Here is a 27,568-nt window from a genome sequence, read left to right on the forward strand (position 1 = left end):
GAGGGGAGAGAGCTCTTCCATATTGGTCTAGTTAATCCACCTCCCGGAGAGATGGCAGCTATGTTGATGGGAGAAGTTCTTTTGTCTAAATAGTGCTCTTTACACAGGGGGTTAGATCAGTATAATTATGTCACTCAGGGGTATAGACCAGACCTTACTCTCAGACAAGAGGAAAACTTTCACTATGTATTTGGAGAGAAAAGTTCAAGGGTACCTTTGTTTGAAAAACTCACAAAAGTCTAACTATAACTGGAAGACAGCTTTGGAATCAAACTTCAGATAATACTTAAAACTTGTACACAAGACAGTTTGAAAGAAAACATGCAATGGGAAGGGAAGAAAATACTATTTATTTTCATTACTTCCATGTGTAAAGTTCAAGTGTGGACAATTTCATATGCAAAAGGTTCTACAGGTGTAAAATTTCTATGGATTTCCTGGATTCAATAGCTAGTACTATCAATACTGCTATACTTTGTGAGGAACAAACAGAACTCCTCTAAAGTTAAGAAACCGCTTAAATGGCATAACTTCATATGAAGTTCTGAAGTTTGTAAATGCGTGGAGTACTTGAACTCTTGGGATACTGCCAAAGACCTTTCATCTCATCCTGTGGCTGCAGGTGGACATTCCAACCCCTCAGCGCTCTCTCTCTCTCTCCCTACCACACACACACACACACACACACACACACACAAAGTATTTGTGTTGATTGGCATATTGCTACTATCAAGTGACTCTATAACTAACTAGAGTAAAATCCCAAAGGATATCAATCCTCATGGTTCTCTTTTCTGTTTTGCACTGTTTAATCTGATAATAGAATATTGGTTTTGTGGGACATGCACATGCACCCCTAACTGCCAACTGCTGCTTGTAAACATTCCTTGGCCATGTAGCTAGACACATGCTTCTATGGAGGCAATATCAAGAAGGAAAAATTAGTATTTCAACCTGTTCATCACAAATGCAGAGAAAAACAACTGCTTAAAAATGAAGAGCAATGATACAGTTAACTTTTACTAATATTTAAAAATCAGAAAGCAATATCTAAGCAACAAAACAACTATAATGTCACTCTAACCTTTTATTCATTTCACAGACATACCGTTTAGTTAGTTTTGCCACCTAAACAATTTTGAAACTATTAAGTCAAAGACAACAATTAACAGATCTTAAACAGTAGTTCTTTTTTTTTAAAAACCACCCAAGAAACTGGCCACATAAAGTTTGTTTTTAAAGAGGAGTCCAAACACTTCCAACAAAGGGAACAAGCTTAAGAGATGTTTGCAGTTAGCGTCCACCTAACTACAAATGGAAGGTATTTTTTCAGAAAGCTTTGTAAAGGTGAGGTTTAGATTTCAGTGATTAAAAGGAAAAGGCACGTTTACTGGGTGGTCACAAATGTAGGCTTTCTTGAGTTCTGATTTCAAACATGTAAACATTTAGTCACCTGAAAAAGTAACACACAAGTAAAACTACAGGGGTGAAATAAAACCAAGCTGCCTCTGACTTGTAGCCCTCCCAATGACTAAATGTTTAAATTGGTGTTGTAGACCAGATGCAGGGCTGGGCTCATAAATGGCTGAGTGTCAACAATTGGTTGAAAATTTCCCTTTGTGGACACATGGCAAGAGTTACCTTGGACTGTAGGTCAGAAATAAAACAAACCAAACAGCCAAAAATAAAATACATATAAAAATAAAAATTCAAGCTCATTAGGGACAATCTAGATGAAGTTGCTGTCAATTTTTTCAATTTCTACACTTGCTACACAAGGGTCCTGTACAAGTATCACCACAGATTTAGCTTGCAAGACTGTATGCAGTCACTTGTTATGCTGCCTCCCCAGTTCTTAGCAGAAGTTAAAATAATTGGCTATGTAAAGCTATTCTATCACTTGGCAAAATAGGTGAGAAACTTTTTGTGATCTGAAGGAAATAATCCATAATCCATATTGAGAAGGAGGAAGGAGACACTGTATGCAGACCCTATTTACTGAAGAAAAAACAGTAAGTGCATCAAGTATTTGCTTCTGCCAATTGTTAACAAGTTCTGTGAAAGTGAACTTCTTAACTAATCACTTTTTTCTCACCTCCAAGACAACTCACAAACTGCAAAATTAGCAAGCTAATAAATTTCTCAGTATCAGAGACTCTATTAGGTTGAAAGAAAGTCTATAATCCATACAGTAGTATCATGCAATTCAAAATATTTTTTATTTTTATAAGTCATTGTTTCAAACCAACATTACAAGGGTTATCAGTCCCCCACTATCCTCCCATGAAGAAAGTGAAGCTGCTTGACCCTCTTTACTGGAGATCCCTCTTTACTGGAGATCCCTGTGTGTGTAAGGCATATTTAATAGGTAGTATTCTGGGGACAAACAAGACCCCTTCTGTGCAGTGCAAACCACACACACAGAGCTCTTTCCAGAAGGCCCAAATATTCTTCTACATTTTAGATTAGCATTTCTATATATTTTAAAATATATCAAAACAGTCAAATCTAATTTAGAAAAAATGTTTGCTACATACAAAGTAATAGTTTATCATAACTGCCACTAAGAATTTTTTTTTAAGATCACATATACACTGACATTACAGTCCTGAGAAGTGACTGTAATTGTGGCATTTTGGGATTCCAAGTTTTAACATTTTCCAATGATTTCCAAAGCAAATGTACAAGGATAAGATGTTTTTTCTAACTGCCTGCCCTGCAAAGTTACTGTGGGATGAGAATGGAAAGCTGGGTTCTTTCCTTCTTGGACATCCATCAGCAGTAATAAAAGATCCTGCAGGCCAAATTGTGCTCTCAAATTATACACGTGCAAACCAGTTGCATTCAGGTTACGCTTTCAGTGAAATTTGTGCAAACCATCCTCTTCAGTGCGTTTACACAAATGTAACAGATTATCCCTGAAATCAGAGTTTTAGTTAACAATTCTGTTTATGATACACATGAAAAAAAGAGAATCCAGCTCATTCCTTCTTAGTTTGTGCAACTTCTGCAGGGCTAAAGAGAGTGGACAATTATTTTTATCTCTAATATTAGCAGATATAATTCTGAATACACACAGGAAACAAGCACAAGTGCCATTTTTGCCCAGTCATCTTTCACAGTAGGGTTGCATTTTAAGAATTTACTAAACAAGTATAATCATAACAGATCACAGTGACTCAAGAGGATCTATGGATAATGGATCACTTAGGAAGTTTTAGCATACTTTTCTATTCAGGTGCAGTACTTGGAGGATATGTTGAGGTTCCGTGCACTTTGAGGCAATTCTGACCATCTCAAGTAATGTTGCTTATGTTTCCATGGATACACTTCCAATTGTATTTACTGCATTGTCAGACACATACTTTAACATTTCTTAAGTGCTGAGTGCTACAATAAAAATAAAGTGACACACAGTATGCAAGGAAGTTTTAAGACATGCTTGAATTTAACTCATGTCACTACTTAAGATCTTGCAAGATCTTAAACGACAATGGTGAAATCTTGTTCCACTGACGTCAATGGGGGGCATGGATCAGAATTCACATTGCACTCCCTGTCAGTATCCGGTCCGGGCTGAGGAGGCTAATGATCCAACCAGTGGACCAAATTCGGAGATGAATCCTGGTCACACGCCACCTGGGGCGCACTGCATATACACTAAGAAGACTGAAGTCAATGGGAGTTTTGCCACTGTCTTCAATGGAACTAGGATTTCACCCTATATATGTTGCAATACTTAGACATTTTGTTTTGTGAATTAAGAGCAATACCGATTAATATGAATGTAGTTGCTTTCATTTTTTAGATTAGAACCAAAATACGTTTTACATCTGCCTACAAGCCTATAACAGCAGCCTAATTTACTGTACTGGTATACTGGCTTTCATAGATTCATTTATTATGTATTCGTGTACTATTTATTTATACATATAGTCGGAAACTAGGTAGAATTTTGTCTGGGAAAGATTCCAGTCAGACACTTTATAGTGAAGGAGAGACATAATATCTTTAGGAATACATATTGTTTTCCTTATTTAAACAGAGTTCAGTGTTAGAAGAAAGCAACTCTTTCTGCAATTCTTTACCAAGTCACAATACATTTTTCACACTTAATCTCGTTCATAAAGCCTCTAAATATTAAGAATGGGTGAACAGGTTTGCTAAAAAAAATTCCAGACCGATCTTCAGGTACAGCCTCAACCCAACCTTTTTAAAAGTTCATTAAAGGGATCCCCTCTCCCAACGTTCTCCATTACCTGCATATATTACCCATCCTCCCCGTCATTAGAAGATCCCATCCCTGACAATTTTAGTTATGCTTAAGACTACATTTTAGTCACTCGTATTTTTAGTAAAAGTCACGGACAGGTCACCGGCAGTAAACAAAAATTCATGACCTGTGACTGGTCTATGACTTCTACTATATACCCCATACTAAATCCTGGGGAGGGGGACGGCCCGGGGGTGCCATGGGTTCTCAGGGGGGAGGCCCAGTGGGTGCTGGGGGTGGGGGGCAGGCCGTGGCATGCAGTCTGGGACCCTTGCTGGTGCTAGGGCATTGGGGGGCGGGGGAGGCAGCGCGCAGCCCGAGACCTGTGCTGCTGCTAGGGGGGGGGTTGGCGGGAATGGCAGGCTCCCTACCCATGCCTCCCCGGAAGTGGCGACATCCCTCAGCTCCTAGGCAGATACGGAGGTGTGGCCACAGAGTTCATGCGCTGCCTCCTCCCTGGGTGCCAGCTCCGCACATTGGTCGGGAACCACGGCTAATGTGAGCTGCGGGGGCGGTGCCTGCAGGCGGAGGCGGCGCACAGAGCCCCTTGGCCATGCCTCCCCCTAGGAGCCGAGGGATGTCGCTGCTTCCGGGGAGCCCCCTCGAGGTAAGCGCTGCCTAGGGCCCTCACCCCTCCCGCACCCCAACCCCCAGCCCTGAGTGCCCCACCCAAACTCTTGCTGCTGCTGCTGGGGGGGGAGGGGGAGATTGGAGGGGCGATGGCCCAAGACTGCCCCAGCCAACTGCACCAGCCACTGCAGAAGTCACGGAGGTCATGGAATCCATAACTTTCATGACCTCCGTGACAAACTCGCAGCCTTAGTTATGCTACAACTTGCTCCCTGTCTATTTAACTCATGTACATTCTGGTGCACCTTTGACCGCATAAGTCTCAGAGTTGGGGAAATTTTATTGAAGCAGCACGAGTACCAAAACAGATGGATCATTCAGGAAGATTCAAAAAGCCAGGCAAATTCTAAAGGAAAGTACAGTGGTGTTGACAAAGTAGGGGGGTAAGAGTCAAAAAGACTTCAATTTCTATTTGAAGTTTTTAAAGCTTATCCAAACCAAATCTCTTAGTAATTATCGGCAATCTTCAAAAACTTTCATGAATGCATATCTCTGACAAATAAAAGAAAAAAAGATTTTTCAGACTTCTGTTTACTAATCCTCTTGGCAATCTTGTCTACTACTTACAATGATCTTATATCATGTTATAGTTCTGTGCCTTTTAAAAACTGGATGTGGCCATTTCCCTTAAGTACACTGTCACGAATCTCTGATTAGCAGTACTTTCTCAATTTTATGAATAGCAGGTTAGTACTGGTTTACCTCGTCTGCTGACCTACTTCGCTTAATAGGATTTACCAAAAAACAAACAAACAAAATGTACAACACTTTTTCTTTCAGCCTCAAAATTAACCTTTCTATTCACAAACAAGAATCTTTTTTTAAACAAAATATTAAGGTTGAAAGTATGAGTCTCACTGACACCCAAAAACAAACAGTATAAAACCCCCAAACATTAGAAATCTAGAACTGAGCAGTTAAGGGACTCAGCCAGTTGCCTGCTGTCATGTAAACCTTCATCATTTACCATCACGTCATGACTTATATGGTCAGCCCAGTCATAGCTTTTTTATGTTGGGGTTTTGGTCCCCTTATCTTTTATTTTTTAAAATAGTACATAACTTTTGTAAGGAAAATTTAATACTTTTTTGCCACTGTAACATATTTTCAAACAACTCTTTTTAATGAAGTTACCTGTTTCTGAATATCCCTGGGTGTTTTATTTAGGGTGTGTAGTGGGGCAGTTGCCCCACTCCTGAGGAACAGGGGGTTAAAACAGCCCTGGAGAGGGCTACAGCTGGGAACAGTGGGGCTGATTGTGAAAAGCAGCCTCAGCTGGGGGCCACACCCCAATCAGGCTGAGGCTGGCTTACTGAGGGCCCAGCTGGCCCTTATAAGAGGGCTGGGGCCAGAAGCCAGAGCCAGATTCTCTCTCTAGTGGTAGAGGGAAGGGCCTGGAAGCTGAGAGGGTACTAAGACTAGAGCAGGGCTGGGGGAAGGCTAGAGGAGCTAGAGAGCTCCAGCCTAGAAACCCTGCAGGCCTTGTTAAAGGCCAAAGAAGGTACTGGGGTTGCAGAGGACAGCCAAAGGCAAAGGTCCAACACCCCCCCACACACACACACTTGTGGGTGATGAGTAGCATATACACTGCAGTCTGCCCCAGTGAACGGGGGCTAGATCAGGACTGGCAGTAGCCATAGTCTGAGGTAGGATGGGGGTTCCCTGGGGAGGAGAGACCCAGATCTGTGGGGTCCAGGAGGGACTTGGGCCCAGTGCAAGCGGGACACTGGCCTGCAGAGGGTGCTCCTGAGCTGGGAATGCTAATTCCCTGGATGACCAGCAGGAAGCTCTGCAGGGTTGAGTCCTGCACTGTTATAGGGTGTTATTTCTTGTAATTTTTTTTTCTTTTCTTTAAAAGAGTGACAAATATAAATAGGTTTGGTGTATAAGGTCAGCAGGAGGGAAGTCCTTCTTTGACAGACTTACAAAGCAGGACTCTTTTGGAGACTTCAGCAATTCCATAGGAGATAGGTTAGTGTGGTGGGGAAGTGGGTAGGAAATAGAAAAGTGGATGGTGGAGGGAAAGGCTTTTATCCACATTCAAAGCTTTACAGTCTCTAAAGCTTTATATCCAGAAAGTTAAGCATTTTAAAGTTTCATATGAATAAAACTGCTTTTCTTGATCCGCCTACACTCCATCATCTGACAACCTGATCTCTTGTCATATGGACATCCATGTCTTGCCAGTACTTTTTCTCCTTACCAGTGCGCTCACTCCTCCCATACAAACCTCTATTTTAAAATCCGAGAGCCTGGCCACTCTCCATATATCACCACCACCCCAATCCTCAACCTCCAGTTCATGTCCCTCCAAGTTTCACTCCAAAATTCCCATACCATCACTCTCCAGCTCAGCACAGGAGCAGCACAAGGTCAGTTTATATTGATAAAATTAATTTTAAACCTTGTTCTGTATACACATGAAAACAGATCTATAGAAACACAGCCATAGCCAAAGGTAACAGGAAAGAAGCACCCTGGCCCTTGGCACACACACCTCCGAGCTTTTCCCTTCTGGCCCAATTTGCAAGGTGTCAGGATGTATCGTCCTGGCTTTCTTCTGCCTAGTCCAGAAACAAAGCCAAAGCTTTGTTTTTCTTCTCAGCTAAAGCTAAGCAACAGCCCACAATTTAAAATCTCTTGCAATAAGTACAGCTTAATGGTCCGTTCCTCCTTGTTGCCCTGCATTGGGCCCTGGTTTATTGAATCTGTTTCCTGTTTGGGAAGGGATGGAGAGGTAGAAAAAGCAACCATATGTGTACCGCCTCTTTGAATCCTTGCTCTAATGAGTTCCTAGGTACGCCCTCCCCTAACTACCTAAGAGAAGGTTATAGAATCATAGAAATGTAGGGCTGGGGACTTTGTCCTCTGATATCTGTTGGTGCTGAACTGAAGAAAAAGGGACCCTGATGGATATGCTGGGGGACTGTCTAACAGTCAGGTAACTGTGGAAAGAGACAGACAATAATTAAAATAATGCTTGGCTTCAGCAATCAACCCTCAGCTGAAAATTATATCATAGGTTACATATGTACTACACTGATTCTTGAGGGCCGCAAAAATTGTCAAGCCCATGATTCTACAAAAATGGAAGAGTAGGCTTGTTCCCAGACTAGAGCAGTGGTATTCAGATGTGTCTGAACTGTAGTGAAGGAAGAGTAACTCATCCATGCAGAGATCAAGTAAATAAATTTGAAGAAATTTGGACAATGTTTCTTTATTCAAATGTATCAAAATTGCTGAGATAGCACAAACAATGCCTGACATCTCCACTTTTCCCATCTCTTGTGCCCCCGCTTTCTCTTTTTGCCTATTTGTGAATGCTTATGTGTGTCTCTTTTATTCCCATCCTAACATGTTCTGGCTGTGTATTAGTCTGATTTGTAGTATGTTCTTGAAGCTTCGACACACTGCATAATTGCACTGGATAGCTTGTGACATGTGTGGTATTTGGTAACATACAAGCAGTACGTCATTTAACATCGTATTTTTTATTATTTCTTTATTAAACTTTTTAAAAAATTAATCCCAAAAGAAAGAAACAGAGGGCCGGAAGAGACCTCAAGAGGTCATCTAATTCAGGTCCCTACACTGAAGCAGGACCAAGTATTCTGCAAAATTCTGCATTGTGCAGTAGGGCACAGAATTCCCCCAGGAGTAAATCTACTAGTCTTAATTCATTGCTAGTAATTTAACAGTCTTTATCAGAGACATTGTTGAATATACATAAAGCACCTTAATTCAGGTCAACCCATTAGTCCAACCTAAAACCAACAGCCTCTTCTCACTGTCAGCTCCCAGACCCTGAAGAGTCTACTCATTTTTGTAATGCCTCAGTAACACATCTTTCTTTAGTCCAAACTTATTCATGTGTTTATATAGCTGTTATCTTAACAGCTTTCTATAAGTCATTTAGTTGGTGTCCTTTGACCCAATGACCATCTATATGTGCTGTATTGATGTCATTTTCATTTTTTTGCTACTGTACTTCATCATTTCTTCTTTCAGCTGAGTTTGGTCTTGCAGGTAAGAACTGCAAGTGTCTGATTTAGTCTATACACTTGACCATCATTCAGTTTCAAATAGGTAGGTTATGCAATTCTCTGCCATAATTCTTTTGATTTAAAAAAAACACGCAACTGATATTTAAAATGTATTCCTTCCCTTATATTCTTCTTGAAAAAAAAACAGGTAAATTGTGCAGACAATAAACCTTGCTGTAATTATGTTCTACAACAGGGGTTGGGAACCTTCGGCATATGGCCCATCAGAGTAATCCGCTGGCAGGCCACAAGACATCTTGTTTACATTGACGTCCACAGGCACGGCCCCCCACAGCTCCCAGTGGCCATGGTCCGCCGTTTCCAGCCAATGGGAGCTGTAGTAAGCTGCAGGCCACAGGGACGTGCTGGCCACCGCTTCCCACAGCTCCCATTGGCCGGGAACAGCGAACCGCGGCCAATTGGAGCTGCGGAGGGCCGTGCCTGCAAATGGTCAATGTAAACAAGATGTCTCATGGCCCACCAGCAGATTACCCTGATAGGTCACATCCCGAAGGTTGCCGACCCCGTTCTACAATTTAATGATGTCAAAGACACTAATTCAATGTTCAATAATGTCAAATAGGCCAGCCAAGATAAGTACAACAAGGACTGCCACAAGGTAGTGCTTCCAGAGTCCATAAACACTACACAAAGAACTTCCAACACTTCCGCTCCTCCATGGGTTAACAGCTGGATGTAAAGCAGCACAAATTTCAGGCATAAGACACAAAATAAGAGCAATAGGTATCTGACAATATTCATCCACAGGGTGGGCTGATTTAAATCACCAAGAGGAAAGCTGGGATTTAAATCAATTTTAATAAACCTTTCCCATTTGTACTTCAGTTATTTTCTAAAGAAAGGTACAGTCTCATTGGTTAATATAATCATTAAAACCATTAAAAACATGCTTCTTTACACCTAATTATAACCCAGTGCAACAGTAACTCTTCTATGATATCACACAACTGCATGACAGTGGCCCCCAATGCTGATCTCCCCACACCGAATTGGCTCACTATGGGCCAGCAGCGCTTGGGGGTGGCCAGTTTCCAGATGGCAATTGTGACTTGCTTGTCCACAGATAGGGTGCGCCACATGCTGCTCTGATGCCACTGTAGCTCCAGGATTAGCACAGCATATCTCCAAAAAGGTTGCCTTCCTCCCATTCTAAAATTATCTCACCACTGCTGGTTATCTCAGATCTGCAGGTGAATCCTTTCCTATCAAAACATTCCGGTTACCTGAGCTCAGAATCTGCACTGTACGCTGTGAAGCTGCTCCAGGAACCAGTCCTCTCCTACTATCAGTTCCTCGGTGTCTCTCTTCCTCCTCATCTACGTCCCATCTTCCACTGAAGATGCTCCATCTATTCAGTGGCGTGGCAGGCAAAGTCTCCAGCTGCTACGTCTGTTCAGTGATGCGGCAGGCAAAATCTCCAGTCAAGTTCTGCCAGCTGAGTGCTAAAATGCAGCCCAAGCAGTCTGTGTGTTTCAGAGGTTGCCAGCATAGTGGTGAGACAGTAATTCAAAAGTGGCCCTAGACCACCCATAAAGGCAATACGAGGCAAAGACAGATGAATCATGGGATTTAAAACAATTTGAACTAGCCTGGCTTCTGCTATGCATCCCACAATGCAGTGACAAAAATCCCATAATGCAGAATGCTCAGCAGTGAAGCATACCCTCTGAGAACACCATGCAGCAAGCTGCCCATGTGTACCCAGTGATGTACGTTGACAGAGGCACACCATCCCATGTTCATGCTATTATTGCAGCTTGGCTACTGCATGTAACCTGAGGTGCAGCAAAAAGCTGCTGATTCTCTCTCTCTCTCTCTCTTTCACACACACAAGCACACACGTAGACAAGCCCTTAGAAAATTCTGAATCGTACACAGCAATAGCATAATAAAATAAAAAGCAAGTGACAAAATTGATGTTCCTGCTCATATTCCAATGGCATGCTTTAAATGTCTAAAAACACTCACACATACTTCTGCATAAAAGATATTTCACAGCAATTTTATAAAATGGATTAGTTCATGTTAGCAGTCATAAGCAAACCTACAGCAGCCAAGTGTTCACACATTATGAAAAGTGTTTTCCCTTAAGATACATTTTACTGTCAGGTTACCAACATCAGGGAGAATAAAAGGCCATTTTGAAAATTAAATAGTATTCTGGCAATATCTTTTTGAAGGGACATATGTTTAAGCATATCTTACAAACATATCCTGAAAAACTAGCAACCTTCTCAAATGGGGCCTACAATAGTCTCAAAATCAAAGTTATTTTGTATAACCTAAAATATGTCCAGAAATTATGATGCTCACCTACTAAACAGATGTTAGGGGCTAGATGACCCTCTATGTTCCTGAAAGTCACTTTCCAGAAGTATTGTATTTAGAGCAGATAGACTAAAAACACTGATGTAAACACTGTTGCAGGCCTTGGGGAAATTTTAGTCTTTTTTTATTTTATTTATTTGTACAGTATACCTGACATTTAGGGAAGCATATTATATTTAGGATCAATCATTAAAGTGTTGCTTTAAACAAAAGAAAAATAAAAGTCTTAGAAGATGGATAGTCCTATTGTGTAATACTGCTGTGTGCTATTACATAGCTACCACTTTTTGCCTTAAATATGGTGGTATTCCAATAGTGAGTGAGGCAATTTGTGTATAAAACAGTTCACTTGTAAGTTGAGTAACTTTATAAGTGCTTTAGGAGTGAAGCGTAAATTATTCTATGTAAAATTATTCTCTTTTATTCTCACTTCTCTCTCCTCATTCCCCACTCAAATGGAAATATCAGAAGTGTGAGTGGGTCTCTTGCTGTGTACAAATCTCATTCCTGCCTAGGAGTTTGTGACATTGCACTCCATATGATTTTATGAAAATATGCTAATGAGTAAATAATGTAACTGGAATATGCTTCATACAAAAGGTCTCTTGTAAGGTATCATTACAAAGCTTAAACGCTACTGAGTGTGGTCATCCTATTTGTATAAATGTATCATTCTTGTATCTGAAACTAGAAATATGAAATAGAACTCTGCATAATTACAATAGGACCTCAAAGTGTGGGCCATTAATGGTGGTTTGGAATCTTGATGGCTCTGTTTACTTGCAAACATTCCTGTGAATCAGGCTGGGAAGAATGAAGGCTTGGGGTCTCACAGGACATGTGACCATGTCACCTGGTACTGGAATCCATCTTAAACCTGGTGCTTTTCTATTTAGAAGGAGGGGTGGGGACCCAGAAAGACAAAAGATTCCTGCCTTGTGCCAAAGCTATATAAGGGGGTGGAACAGAACAAAGGGGCTGCAGTCATAAGAAATCCCCTAGCTACCACCTGAACTGGAACAAGGACTTATTTTGCTTGGTAACTTACTTTGTTCTGTCTGTTATTAGTTGGAACTACTTAAATCCTACTTTTTATATTTAATAAAATCACATTTTGCTTATTCATGAACCCAGAGTAGTAATTAATATCTGGGGGAGCAAACAGCTGTGCATATCTCTCTATAAGTGTTATAGAGGATGGACAATTTGAGTTTACCCTGTATAAGCTTTATACAGAGTAAAACTGATTCATTTGGGGTTTGGATCCCATTGGGAACTGGGTAGCTGGGTGCTAGAGACAGGAGCACTTCTTAAGCTGTTTTCAGTTAAGTTTGCAGCTTTCGGGGGACATGGTTCACACTGGGTCTATGTTTGCAGCAGGCTAGCATGTCTGGCTCAACAAGACCGGGTACTGAAGTCCCAAGATAACAGGGAAAACGGGCTCAGAGGTCGTCTCAGCATATCAAGTGACAGTCCCAAGGGGGTCTCTGTGATCCAACCCGTCACAGAGTTCATCTCTGTTGTTCCACAGTGGACATAAGAGCAAGTCGCAAAGCCCTGAAACACCTGTACTCACCAAGAGTTCAGCATATATCATCCAAACTTCCCCGGAGGCTTGTTTAATCCCAGGCTTCTCACTTTAGTACTTCATATCCATCCTACTACCTATCTAATCTCAGAGATCTGCTCAGCTGTTTATAGCTCTGTTTATAGTGAGAGCTACCTGGTGTAGGTACCCAGGTGGCAGAGTAAAATATCTTTGCACCTCCATAAAATGTCCTAACGCCAGGATCCCATTTTGCACAATGGCATAAAAAAAATTAAACTGCTGCAGTTTCTGCAAACTCTTAATATATTTGAAAGCAGTACTTACAAGGCTATGGCTCAATTTTAATGAAAATAAGGCATTCCTATAAACACCACAAAGGACAGGTTCACGGCCAAGTGTTTGTCTCATGTTACTTTAGGTCAGTAATTCAAAAGTTTCACTCTGGCAAAAGAGCTGGTTTTCCCATGGAGACAAGGTTAATGCCAAATAAAGGATTTGCTGCTTGAAAATTAGGAAAACTGATGCCTACAAGCTGATAATGCTCTAGAAAGGTAACCTGAACTAATTATATCAGTTATCTAAATTCAGAACAATACATTGCCTTTCACCACCTCAAAGCATCAACAAATGATGTGAAATAGTCTACAGGCTATATAAGGCAAGAAAAAATTTCCCTATCATAAGCCATCTCCACGTAAGAGAGAAGACTTTGCTATGCTCCAGATCACATAAGTATTACTTTGGCTTTTTCTAAATGACACAAAGAAAGAAGACTAGCATTGGATTTCACCTAAAGAAGCCACTATTTACTACTAGGAAATATCTTTTCCTAGCAGTCAAATATGTATTAGTTTAATCTTTTAACAATTACGTTTTAAATGAGCAGATTTCACTGCATTTCTTCTTACAAAGTAACCTGTCTCAAATCAATGAGGTTCTATACAAATCATTAAAATAAAAAGGTTTTCAAAGAAATTCTGTACTCAGCTTCCTTCATTTATATTTGGCTTCAGGCTTATTTAATATGCTTCCAAGTAGATAAAAGCAGTATAAATTTTATTTTCATGGTGGGTGGCCAACAGGTTAAACATCAAATTCTCTGCGTGGGAAAACCCCAAAGTAGACAAAACAGTTTTGATGCTTGGCAAAGTTCTATTTCTAGTGGAGAGTGCTTAGAAGTAGTACAGCCAACACTCCTAACTGATCTCTCTTAAAATGTGAGACAAGGATATTATGTGAAAACATTTACAAGCATTGCAAGATGGAATGTATTTAAAATATTGTGTAGAATGACTGGTTTGAATAAGACTTTTCAGGGAATCCTTACGATAAAGTTTAACTATAACATAACTACAGTATTCCAAAATAGTAACATTAGCACTAACATTTTACGTTAAACTTTTGATGGTTAATGATTCTGTTTTTATTTTTCAGTTATCTAGATGTATAAGTTACCAATATTCCATCATTAATATTGATTATGAAAAAAGGTTTAGCGCTATGTAGATGTGCTAGGAGCAGAATGGTTTGGAATCTGGAATTCTCAAATGCCAGCGTTCTCAAAATGTATTCTTTATTATGCTTCTATAAGTGTTTTACATACCTGTTTAAGAAGTTACTTGTGATATTAATATATTATACAATTTAGTACAAAGCTACAATAATACAATATTAAGACTACACGTTTAAAACACTAGACACACAAGAGTTAAGTTTCTATTGTTAACTTGCCCACATTGCACATACTATACACAGGTTTCAGAGTAGCAGCCGTGTTAGTCTGTATCCGCAAAAAGAAGAACATGAGTACTTGTGGCACCTTAGAGACTAACAAATTTATTAGAGCATAAGCTTTCGTGGACTACAGCCCACTTCTTCGGATGCATAACCGAAGAAGTGGGCTGTAGTCCATGAAAGCTTATGCTCTAATAAATTTGTTAGTCTCTAAGGTGCCACAAGTACTCCTGTTCTTCTTTATACTATACACACACACACACACTCTGAGGTATGTATTAATAGCCTACTTAGTAATCAAAAGATCTTGTGTGTGTGCTATAGAGGCAAGTTAATGTTATGAAAACCCTAATTTTTGCATTTCCTGACATTCCTTACAGAACTGGACAGTCCTCTTTGCTTTCAAGTAAAAGGCCTCATAGAACTGTTACTTACCATACAGGTTCTTCGAGATGTTGTAGTCAGTATGATTCCCACTATAGGTGCACATAGGCCTCGTGCTGAGACCAGGGGATTTTTGTTTTGTTTTTAAAACTAGTATCCAGCTGTGCTGTGCATGCAGCCCATTCTGACAGCCCTCAGCTGCAGGATGTTCATGTGTAATTTCAGGTTGTCTTGAGACTACATGCCTCGTATTTGCAGATGGTTCAGGTGGGCAGCTCAGCCTGTCCCATGTGTGTCCATATAAAAGCCATCATCATGAAGGGGACCAAGAATGACACGAATTCCTCCAGCCCCGCATATTTACTGGGCCTACCAACCAATCAAGTTCTCAGAGGACTTGAGGTGGAACCATGATCCTGCTATTTACATGATGTCTGGGTGAGGAAATATGCATACCTCAGCCGCAACAGTAAAGGCCACAGGTGAAGTCTGGCAGCAGTGTCACGTGTGTGCACCTGACAGGTGGCCTAAGAGTTCTACACATGCACACCCTCATCTTCATATGCCACTCACTGCAGAAATCTGAACCTGTCCTCTGGCACATAGGTCTTTGCTGATCTGGAGTCACAGCTCTTGTGAGTAGTCTAAGAGATGATTTCTCAGTTCACAAGGAATCTTAGCTGAGAGAACAGGGAAAGGATATATTCCAAGGCTGACGGTCTCCAGGATCAGGTCAGAACAGATCAGCCAGTCATCCAGGTACAAGCAGATGTGGATTCCCTGTCTTCTTAAAGCGTGTTGCAACCAGGGCCGGTGCAAGGATGTTTCGCACCTAGGCGAAACTTCCACTTTGCGCCCTCCCCGAGCTCTGCGGCAGCTCCTCCCCCTCCAAGGCGCCCCCTCCCCCTGCAGCAGCTCCCCACCCACCCCGGCCTGGAGAGCCGTGTGGCAGCTCCCCACCCCAGCTCACCTCTGCTCCACCCCCTCCCCGAGCCCTGTGGCAGTTCCCCACCCCCACCACCCTGAGGCACCTCCCCCACAGCAGCTTCCCGCCCCCCCCCCGGGGGCAGCCATGCGGCAGCTCCCCACCCCAGCTCACCTCTGCTCCGCCTCCTCCCCAAGCACTCCGTCGCTGCTCCACTTCTCCTGCCTCCCAGGCTTGCGGCGCCAATCAGCTGTTTGGCGCCGCAAGCCTGGCAGGGAGAGAAGCAGAGCAGGGGGGCATGCTCCGGGGAGGAGGCGGAGCAGAGGTGAGCTGGGGCGGGGAGTTCCCCTGCATGCCACCACCATCCCTTACTTGCTGCAGGCGGCCCTCCCCGCGTCCCCCTGCCCCAGCTCCCTCCGCCTAAATGCCGATGACGACCAGGGCGGCGGAAGATCCAGCTGCTGCGGTCGCCGCCGAAGAAAATGCCACCCCCCAAATGCTAGTGTCCTAGGCGACCGCCTAGGTCGCCTAATAGGTTGCACCGGCCCTGGTTGCAACTATTGCCAGGCATTTTGGTGCTGGGGATGCTCTGAAGGGAAGAACCATTATTGGTAACAATTAGGCCCCACTGATAGTCTTAGGTACTTCCTATGGGCCAGGTGGATTGAAATGTGGAAGTATATATCCTGTAAGTCAAGAGACACAAGCCAGTCTTGAGTGGGAGAGATGGAATGACAGAGGCAAATGTTCAGGATGGTATGTAATATGTTGAGTCTTCTCAGGTTGAGTATTGGACAAAGACCCCTTTCTTCTATAGAATGAGGAAATACTAGGAGAAGCCTCTTCCCTTGAACTATTTTGGGACCTGCTCTATGACTCCTGGATGAAACAATGAAGCCACTTCTGGTTTTGGTGGGCTCTCATAAGATAGATCCCTGAAGAGGGAAAGGGGTAAAGAGTGGAATTAAATGTATACCCACCTGTAGTGAGGTGAACACCCGCTCCAGCCCTGAAGGGGTTGAAAAAGCCCTGCAGAGGGCTGGGGCTGTGGAAAGGGGCAAAACCCCGGCTGATTGGGGAAGCAGCTGCAGCTGGGCCACATCCCAATCAGAGCCCAGCTGGCCCTATAAAGGCTTGAGCCAGGAGCAGTGAGACACTCACTCTCTGCATTCAGAGAGAGAAGGGCCTGGCTGCAGGGAGCTTGAGACAGGGTACCTGAATAGAACAGGGCTGGGGAAAGGCAGAGGAGCTGGGGAGCTCCAGCCTGGAAAGTCCAGGCTGTGGGCCAACAGGTACTGGGGGTTGCAGAGGGCAGTCCAGGGGTAGGCAAAGGCAGCAGGTCCAAACCCAACCTTGCCTGTGATGAGTGGCTGATACTGCAGTCTGCCCCATGGAGTGGGGCTAGCTGGTGACTGGCAGTAGCCTTACACTGAGGCAAGGTGGGGTTAATGGGTGAGGGTTCCCCTGGGAGGGGAGACCCAGCATGTGTGGGTACTACTGGGGGGCAGCACCCAGAGCAAGGGGCACTGGGGTCTGGGGAGGGACATGGGGCCAGTGACAAAGCGGATCACTGGCCTGCAGTGGGTGCTCTGGGCTGGAAATTGAGCTAATTCCCTGAGACCAGCAGGAGGCACTGCAGGGTGAGTCTGCCCTCCCTCCTCCCTCCCGCCCCCCAACCTATCTGACTCACGTCCTGGCAGACTCTGCTTGCTGGGATGGGATGAGGCAGTTTCCAAAAATTGTGCTCTCTCAATTAGGTTTGATGTGGCTCTCAACTATCTCATCAAATCTGCTCATGTGTAAGACTACAATTCCATCATGGAGGTTAAAGATTCCATGACTTTCTGGACCTGCCCAAACAGCTGACCAATGGCCAGCCCAAACAGCAGCTAGGGTTAGGTCAGCCCCTTTGGGGCTGGAGCAGGAGCAGTAGCAGTCAGCCCTGCTGCAAGAGCAGCAATGAGGCTGGAGCAGCCACCCTAGGGTATTTTTAGTAAAAGTCAGGGACTGGTTGCAGGCTTCTGTGAATTTTTGCTTATTGCCCACAACCGGTCCCTGACTTTTACTAAAAATACTGTTGACAGAATCTTCACCTTACTCGTGTGTTATAGGAGCAGGGTGCTCCTCAGAGGAAGGCTGGTGCTCCTGTTGTGTCTTGGATGCTTCTTGACATGGTTGTCTGCGTTGGCAAAGCATGTGCGTTGTTTCAGCTGGGGCTGAGGACTGTCTGGCTTCTAGTACAGAGCAGGGGTGTATGAAGGGTAGTTTGAGTCTTTCATGAAGCACAGAACATTTTCTATCCACTTAAACACCTCTGAGCCCTCAGTTATGGCCTGCAACTCTTTTGGGCTACAGCCATGATGCTCTGCACATGGTCACCACGGTTGCCAGACTTGGCTGGTGCCAGCAGAGACTGCTATCTTAAGAAGTGCTCCTTGACATTGTGCAGGGCTTGATGAACGTCTGTCCAGAGACTTTGCAGTGTTTTTTGTTTTTTTTTTTTTTAAATGGGAAATATAACAGGGTGGGACTGACCCCTCCGGCACCTCCTGCTGGTTGTCTCGGAATTAGCTCTCCCAGCCTTGGAGTGCCCTCTGCAGGCCGGTGATCTGCCTTGCCACTGGCCCCATGTACCTCCCTGGTGCCCCTTTCTCTGGGTACTGCCCCCTGGCAGTACCTCCACAGTTCTGGGTCTCCCCCTCCCAGGTGAACCCTCACCCACTTCGCCTCAGTCTTGGCTACTGCCCAGTCTCCATCTAGCCCCAGTTCACTGGGGCTAGAGACTGCAGTATCAGCCACTCATCATAGGTAAAGGGGTTTGGAACTGCTGCCTTTGCCTACCCATAGGCTGCCCCCTGAAACCCAGTACCTAATAGGCCTTACCAGGCCTGCAGCCTGGGGCTTTCCTAGGCCAGAGCTCCCAGCTCCTCTGGCCCTTCCCCAGCCCTGCTCCAATCTAGGTTCCTTGCTTGGCACCTTGCAGCCAGGCCTTTCTCCCTCTACAGGCAGAGGCAGACTGAGTGGGCTCCTGGCTCACTGCCTCTTATAGGGGCTAGCTGGGCTTCATTGGGGCTTGGCCACAGCTGAGCCTACCTTCCATAATCAACCCAGGCTCCTTGCCCTTGCCCCAGCCACAGCCCTCCCCCCGGCTGTTTTAAGCCCCAAAGGGCAGGACCGGGTAACCTCCCCACTACAGGAGACTAGTGAGCTTCTTCTTGAGTTTCTGCCTCTACACTCAGAGCAATCTGTCTAGGTACTTCACTTTGATACTGGAGGTGTTGGTGTCAGCTTTAGTGTTGAGATCCTCTTTGGTGCTAGGCATGTCAGTGCCAGATCTTTCCTTGGTGCCATCTTCTCCATGCTAGTCTTAGGCATTGCCTGTCTGCTCAAGAGGATGTTGGAGGATACTGGCTTATCCACCAGCAGGATTCTGGAGCTAGTTTCCTCCGTGTCTGAGACCTTCATGGACTTTCAAGAAGGAGTTCAGCCTTGCTTTTGCAACTCTTTTAGCAAAGACAAACAAGCACAATGAGCATCTGCTTGGAATATGTGATTTCCCTAAGCGTAAGACACCTACTGTATCCATCCTGAAAAGGGATTAGTCCAGTGCAGGATGAACAGGGCTTGAAGCATGCAGGTTTCAATGTCACCATGTTAAGGAGCCCTGTACAGGGGACAGGATGTACAGAGAGGTCTACACAGTACAGTGTGTTCTATATGGGTCAGGTAGTTCCCAGTAGTCAAATATTGTAGATTGGAAGTACTTCTAAAGAAGTTTAGCCTAAGAATTAACAGGTCAGACATTCATTGGTACCATCTTGCTGCCACAAGCAGCAAAAGGGAACTAAGGGAGGGTCACAGGCACAATGCTCTTTATGCCCTCACACAGGAGCACAAGGAGGCACAAGAGTGGTCCCAATGGACACTGCTATAAAAACACTGCTCTACAGCCAAAATGCTTCTGAAATAAATGTAGTCAAACTTTACTAATTCTGGGTCAATGAGAATGAAAATGATGCTTAAAATTGTTGATTGGCTCTAGTTTTCAAGATATGCTATTGGGTCAGTATATACAACCCTTGACTGGGGAATGGCAGAGGATAAGTGAGTTATAAAGGGAAGGGATCTCAATTTAAACCAGAAATGACTAAAATACATCTTTGACTGGATCTATGAATAAATCTGACTGGGTTTGGACAGTACTTGCTTTTTAGACAAAACAATGAATGACGCAATCTGAAGCTGGTATTGCGTCATACATTATATGAATTGCATCATGTTCATCCTAGAAGTCATGGATGATGCAATCATAACGAAACTTACATCACTCTGCTGAACAAATTGCCCTATATCCGCTCTAGAAATCATACAGTGTCGTGCTCTTATTTGTCAGTGTTTGATTTTTGCAAAGGGACACATTTCTGTTTAACCAAAGTGAGCAGAGATGCCTCGTACTTGTCTGAACAGTGCAGATAACTTCTGCTATGTTTGTGGTGAAGTGACTTTTGCATCACAAAAGCGCAGTATAACCACTATGGTTAAGAAAGCCTATCACCTTTTATTTTGGCTGCAAAATTGGAGATCAGGAGAAGAGGTGGGCCCCACACATATGCTGCAACACTTGTGCAACAAATCTTCGCCAGTGGTTGAACAGGAAATCTATGCCTTTTGCAGTGCCAATGATTTGGAGAGAGCCAACAGATCATAGCAGCAATTGTTACTTCTGCATGGTGCCTCCAGTTGGGAAAGGTATGTCAAAGAAGAAAGTGGACTATGCATTATCCAAACATTCCATCAGCTATACGCCCAGCACCCCACAGAGAAGGGCTGCTGGTTCCTAATGCACCAAAATCATTCTTACTTGAGTCAGAAGAGGAAGAGGATGAAACTTCTGGTCCTGAACCATCAATGGCACAGGACCCACACTTTCTCCCATCCTCCTCCTCTGAACCACACCTCATAACACAAGGTGAACTGAATAACCTTGTCAGGGATTTGGAACTACCCAAGAGTAAGGCAGAGCTGTTGGGCTCCACACTACAGCAGTGGAATCTCCTGACAAGGGGATGTTAGGGTTTCCATGTTCCGTGACCGTCAAAAGGATCTTGTCCCATTCTTCTTCATGGAAGGTGATCTTGTAGCCTGCAACAACATCGATGGTGTGATGGCAGCCCTCAACATCGTTCACGATCCAGATGAGTGGCGACTGTTCACTGATTCATTGAAGACGAGTCTTAAAGCTGTTTTACTGCATAATGGCAATGTTTTGCCATCAATTCCAGTTGGTCATGCAGTCCATATGAAGGAAACCTATGACAACATGAAATAACTTTTGAGGTGCATAAACTATGACCAACATCAGTGGCAACTTTGTGGCGATTTGAAGGTTGTTGCTCTCTTGCTTGGTCTGCAGACTGGATACACAAAGTACTGCTGTTTTCTCTGCGAATGGGATAGTCGTGCAAGAGATTCCCACTACATCAAGAAAGATTGGCCACTCCGACAGTCATTGGAGCCTGGGAGGAAAAGTGTTCAGCATCCACCACTTGTTGAATCAAGGAAGATTTTGTTACCACCTTTATACATCAAGCTGGGTCTGATGAAGAACTTTGTCAAGGCCATTGACAAAACACAAGCAGCTTTCAAGCACCTCCATGGAAAATTTCCAAGGTTAAGTGAAGCTAAGATAAAGGAAGGTGTCTTTGTTGGTCCTCAGATTCGTGAACTTCTTCGAGATGATGCATTTGACCATGCACTGCATGGCAAGGAAAAGAGGGCATGGAAAGCCTTCCAGTTGTTGTTTCCGAAAAAATTTATTGCCACTAAGGCAGACAACTACAGGTTGGTGGTGGAAAACCTCCTCAAAGCATACAAAAGCCTTAGTTGCAACATGTCACTAAAGATATTTTTTTTTTTTTTTTTTTTTGCACTCTCATCTAGACTTTTTTTCCACCGAACTGCGGAGCAGTGAGCGGCGAGCACAGCAAGCAATTTCACCAGGACATTGCAACAATGGAGAAACGCTATTAGGGCAAATGGAGCCCATCAATGCTTGCAGACTATTGCTGGACAGTGACAAGAGATGCTCCATTTAATGAATACAAGAGACAAGCCAAGAAGCGCCGAGTAGACACTGAATAGGACTAAACTATGTACATAATTTTTGCCTCTTGTTTCATAATAATTTTTATTTATATAACCCTTTTGCTGATTTTTAAAGTGTTACATAAACAGGACAGGTGAAATATTATGTAAAGCAACCATAAACACATGAAGACCTAGGTTTACAATTTATGATTAAAACTCTATCTATACAATATACAGACATAAAATGTAAAAACTTAAATATCTTAAACAGTAGCCAATCAGTTGTTTTAATTGTCATATTTGAATTCAGCACATCAAAATACATAATAAATAACACATTTTATCTCTGAAGCAGACAACTTCTCAAATTGTAGACCAGTGAAATAAATAAATCTGGTCTTGTGTGCAGAAGGTACATTGGTGCCTACAGTGGGATCTATAGTGACACATACATGAAGAATATGCAAGCTTGTACTGAAACTAAAAGGACACCAAGAAATATCTGTTGGATGCAAACTATAAAATTTTGTTGTCGTGTGAAACGTACAGGCAAGTTAAAAGCCTGATAAAATTGGTTTATTGAATGAGGATTCTTAAGATTTTCCGCTGTGACTATGTAAGGTTTGATTCATATTTAATTTGATGCCCCAGATGGGTCAGTGGCAGGGACTGAATTCAGGACTTCTGGATCTAAATGCCTGAGTCACTACTGCCTGTGCTAAAAGAATCACCTCTGTTAGCTCAAAGATTGTAACTAGCTTATAAGCCTGTGTGTCCAGCCACTAGAGAGAGCCACACTAAGTAAGCATGGGTAGACTTGTCTTAAAGAAACAACTGAAAAGCAGTTTTCAAATAGACTTATGGGAATGTGAAAGTACAAATCAGGAAAAAAAAAATCAATGCAGTTACTGAATACAGTGAAGCCATCTTAACACACTGTTTCCTATACACTTAAACTCTGAATAGGATGAAGATAACTCTAAAAGTTTAGTAAATATAAAACACAGCCCTCAGATGCTGAAAGAAAACAATGGTCTTTGTTTTTAAATACCTCAGTAAAGCATAACTAGAATATTTCTATCCCTAATAATAGGGTATGTCATAGCAATAAAGATCAACTGGAAGGTTTTTATAGTTAGTTCTTGGAGTTATTCTCTGGGACCAACATCAGGCCTCTCTCAGGTGAGACACTCCAATTCTAGAAAAAAGAACAGGAGTACTTGTGGCACCTTAGAGACTAACAAATTTATTAGAGCATAAGCTTTTGTGGGCTACAGCCCACTTCTTTGGATGCATAGAATGGAACATATATATATACACACATACAGAGAGCATGAACAGGTGGGAGTTGTCTTACCAACTCTGAGAGGCCAATTAAGTAAGGGGGGGGGGACTTTTGAAGTGATAATCAAGCTAGCCCAGTACAGACAGTTTGATAAGAAGTGTGAGAATACTTACAAGGGGAGATGGATTCAATGTTTGTAATGGCTCAGCCATTCCCAGTCCTTATTTAATCCTAAATTGATTGTATCTAGTTTGCATATCAATTCCAGCTCAGCAGTCTCTCTGTTTTTGAAGTTTTTCTGTTGTAAGATAGCCACCCGCAGGTCTGTCATTGAATGACCAGACAGGTTAAAGTGTTCTCCCACTGGTTTTTGAGTATTATGATTCCTGATGCCAGATTTGTGTCCATTAATTCTTTTGCGGAGAGACTGGTTTGGCCAATGTACATGGCAGAGGGGCATTGCTGGCACATGATGGCATATATCACATTGGTAGATGTGCAGGTGAATGAGCCCCTGATGGTGTGGCTGATGGGATTAGGTCATATGATGATGATGTCACTTGAATAGATATGTGGACAGAGTTGGCATCGGGCTTTGTTACAAGGATAGGTTCCTGGGTCAGTGTTTTTGTTCAGTGATGTGTGGTTGCTGGTGAGTATTTGCTTTAGGTTGGGGGGTTGTCTGTAAGCGAGGACAGATTTGTTCCTGTGCTTTGTCAAGGAGTTTTTAGACAGCTCTGTTTCTAAAATTTGTATTGAAATAAGCATTTAGTGACAATTGGTTCTCTTAGAAACACTTTAGAAAAGCAAACACTTATATTTAATTTCCAGAACACATGTATGGAAATTTTAAAAAATGGTGTCATCATGGAGCACTTCAATTTGGGAGAAATATACTGGAGGTCTCAGATAGCAAGCAGTAAAATTTCTAAAAATTATAGAACTATTTTGGACCTCATTATCATAGATAAAGATGGAGTTCCCACTAGACTAGAAGTTGCTGGTTGCCTAGGAACCAGTGAACATGATCCAATTACATTCTATATGCGCAAACGGAGGGCTGTCCCAACCACAGGATATACACTTAGTGCTTCAGTTGAGGAAAATTTATGAAGAATTTAGACACACAAATGCGAATGAAATTTGGCAATTGTTTTAAGAGTTCAGATAGCCAAAAATCCACAATTGCAAAAGAGGATAATTTAGTTTAAAAATCCCAATCTGGTTACTAAGGGAAGTGTAGGCAGCAATTATAAATTTAACCTTTTTTCCTTTTGAAGTAGATGGCAAACAGTATCAATTAGAAGCTTTATATAATAAAAAAAAAAATCCATGGCTAGCAGGGCTAAGGACAAGTTTGTTTTTTAAGTATATCAGAAACAAAAACAATGGCATAGGCCCATTACTAGATGGACACAGTAATTTGTTAATAGCAATGCAGAAAAGGCAGAAGAGTTTAAATAAGTATCTCTGTTCTGTATTTGGAAAGAATGACAATGACAGACTCGTATCACAGAAGGATGAACTGCTTTCTAGTCCACTAACAAAGACATTAAACAGCATCTACTAGTGATAAACATTTTTAATTCAGAAGCCCAAATAACTGGCACCCAAGATTCCTAAAAAACAGTTGCTGGAGGAACTCTGGCCCATTATGTTAATTTTTAATAACTCTTACAATACTGGAAAGTTCCAGAAGACTGGGAGACTGCTAATATGGTGCCAATATTCAAAAAGGGGAAGTGGGAAGCATAGGTAACTATAGGTGGTTGGTCTGACATCAGTCCCAGGCAAAATAATGGGAAAACAGATACAGGATTCAATCAATAAAGAATTGAAGGATGAATATAGAATTAGTGGCAGTCAATATGGTTTTACTGACAATAGGTCTTGTCAAACAAACTTTTTTTTCTTGAGATTACAAGTTTGGTTGATAAAGGTGACTGCATAGAAGTAGACTTTTGTAGTACCACATGACATTTTGATTTAAAAACTAGCACTATACAACATCAACAGATCATATGCTAAATGTATTAAGAACTGGCTAACTGATAAATTGTACAAAGTAGTCACCAATGGGGAAAATAATCAAATGGTGGGGGGAGTTTCTAGTGGGGTTTTGCAGGGATCAGTTTTAGGCCCAATATTTTCATCAATCATCTGGAGGTAAATTAAGTCATTCCTGATAAAAATATTCAGATGACAGACTGGCAGAGAGTAAATAATAATGAGAGCAGGGTAATCACACAGAGGAAGCTGGATCACCCTAGTCAGCCCAGACCATGGGTTTACTGATAAACAGGATCAAAGTAGTAGCTGTTGGTTCATGGAAGGCCAAGAGCTTTGTGAAACTGTTCAGCCAGTTCAGGATCCTCTCTGAAGCAGCTGCCTTAGTTTTTCTACTTCCTTGCTTTTGTGGTAGGTATGTCATACATATAGCAAGCTTAACTCGTACACAGTATCATGTTTGTGTACTACAGTAATAATATAAGAATGCTATTTTATCCCAGGTGTTACATCTTATAGAGGTATACTGATGGTTTGCTACCATATTTGTATAGCTTAATTAAGAGGAATACTCATCTCAGTGAGGAAGGGTCCAGTAGTTGGTGCATTAGTCTGGGGCTTGAGAGACCCAGCTTCAATTCCCTGCCTTGCCACAAGTTTCCTAAGAGACCCTTAGCAAGTTATTTAGTCTGTGCCTCAGTTCCCTCCTGTAAAAATGGGAATAATTTTCTCCTACATCACAGGTACAGTAGAAATTGTGTGGAGCTCAGATACTACAGTAATGTGGGCCATAAAAGTACCTAAAATAGAGAGATCTCCATCCTAGAAACTTTACAAAGTATATTTTTCTTTTCAGTCCAATAACTGCATCACATTATGAAATGCTATCAAGCTCTCAAAACGTTAGTATACAAGGATCATAACGCAGCCAGTCACATTGGAGAAACCTTCTTCTCCAATGTTTCTAATACCTCATAACCCCTACACTGGATGGAATCAAGTTACTCAAAGACTGAAGGTTTACAGCTGTCCACAAAGAAACAATGGTCACTACTCAATACTAGTCCAACCAGCTTTATGATGAAAATAAGCCTATATACAGTATCATAAGCAGAGCTGGTAATGATGCATATAGTTAAGGTTTTCCAACACTTTCCATGATAGGACTTTGGTAAAGTTTCAAACAATTAAAACAAGTTTTAACCTTTCAGGCTGAAATTTTCCATTGCAGGCAGAGGCCTCAAGCTGAAGTGTTGTGTGTGGTGTGTATCTTTTTTTTTTTTTTTTTTTTAAGAAAGTTGCAGCAAAAGAATCACTCCATTTTTTTTCCAATCCCACTTTGGGAAATAACTAATTGTTTTGCCCATGTTAAAAATCTCCCAACTCCTTTGTTGAAATGCTCTAGTAACTCCATGCTTTGGCGCACGAACTTGAAGTTTGGAAGAGTCACCGTAGTGTCAACCTTTTCCTGTTCCTATGAAAAACTGATCAAGTTACGACCTTTGAAAAATCAAGTCGTACGTGCTCAGTAAAGACTTGTTTGTCAGTTAGTCTCAGAAGACTCCATCTGCACGAAGCATGCTCCAGCCCAGGTCTGCAGGAACTGAGAGAGACTTCCCTGCAATTGCTTCTCCTGGCTCCTGAAGGACATGAGACACTGAAACTGAAAGAAGAGACACCCTGTTTCCTGTGCTTTCAGTGCTCCAACTGCTGGCACCAGGGAGATTGGAACTGGCTGGTCAGAGAGGCTGGGGCAGATAAGTTGGGAAGGAAGACTAAGAAGGGAAGCCCAAGGAGGGAAGATTGGGAAACTCCTATGGAGTACGGGGGCTGGAATGAGGATCTGGAGAAGGAGGAGGAAAGACAGGAACAGGCTGGAGAGACAGGGGCAGAAGGGGTCAAATTGTGAGGTTGTCTGTGACCAGTAGAGCACACTGCCCTCCAGAACCTGGAATGGAATCCAAGATTTCTGAGTCTCATCATTCCTTTTCTATTAGCAAATATTGTGAAACCCTAAGTATGTGTCTCAGCCCCCTCTAGTGGCTGAGACACATGGAGAATGTCAACCTACTATGGCCATCAGTTTCTCTATTAATTCAAGTGGCAGTGGTAGTAGATCTAAACATTCCAACCCTGCTGATAAACCATGTGGGTGTCAATATGTCATCATGACAGAATTTTTGTTAGCTTTTAAAAAAGTTCAGGCATAGGGGAACACTTTCAAAGTAAAAACAAAATATTGAATAACTGCTCATTCAGTGAGCATCATCCAGTCTGCACAATGAATGAGGCAGGGATCCTA

At 42.5% G+C, this 27,568-nt stretch overlaps 1 protein-coding gene across 9 annotated transcripts in view; it reads right to left on the reverse strand.

Moving 5' to 3' along the window:
- Positions 1–27,568, reverse strand: part of MICU3 (mitochondrial calcium uptake family member 3) — a 120,628-nt gene that overhangs the window by 90,196 nt on the left and 2,864 nt on the right. The gene's annotated exons all lie outside the window — the stretch shown is intronic.

The sequence above is a fragment of the Chrysemys picta genome, chromosome 5 (genome assembly GCF_011386835.1).
Source record: "Chrysemys picta bellii isolate R12L10 chromosome 5, ASM1138683v2, whole genome shotgun sequence".
NCBI lineage: Eukaryota > Metazoa > Chordata > Testudines > Emydidae > Chrysemys > Chrysemys picta.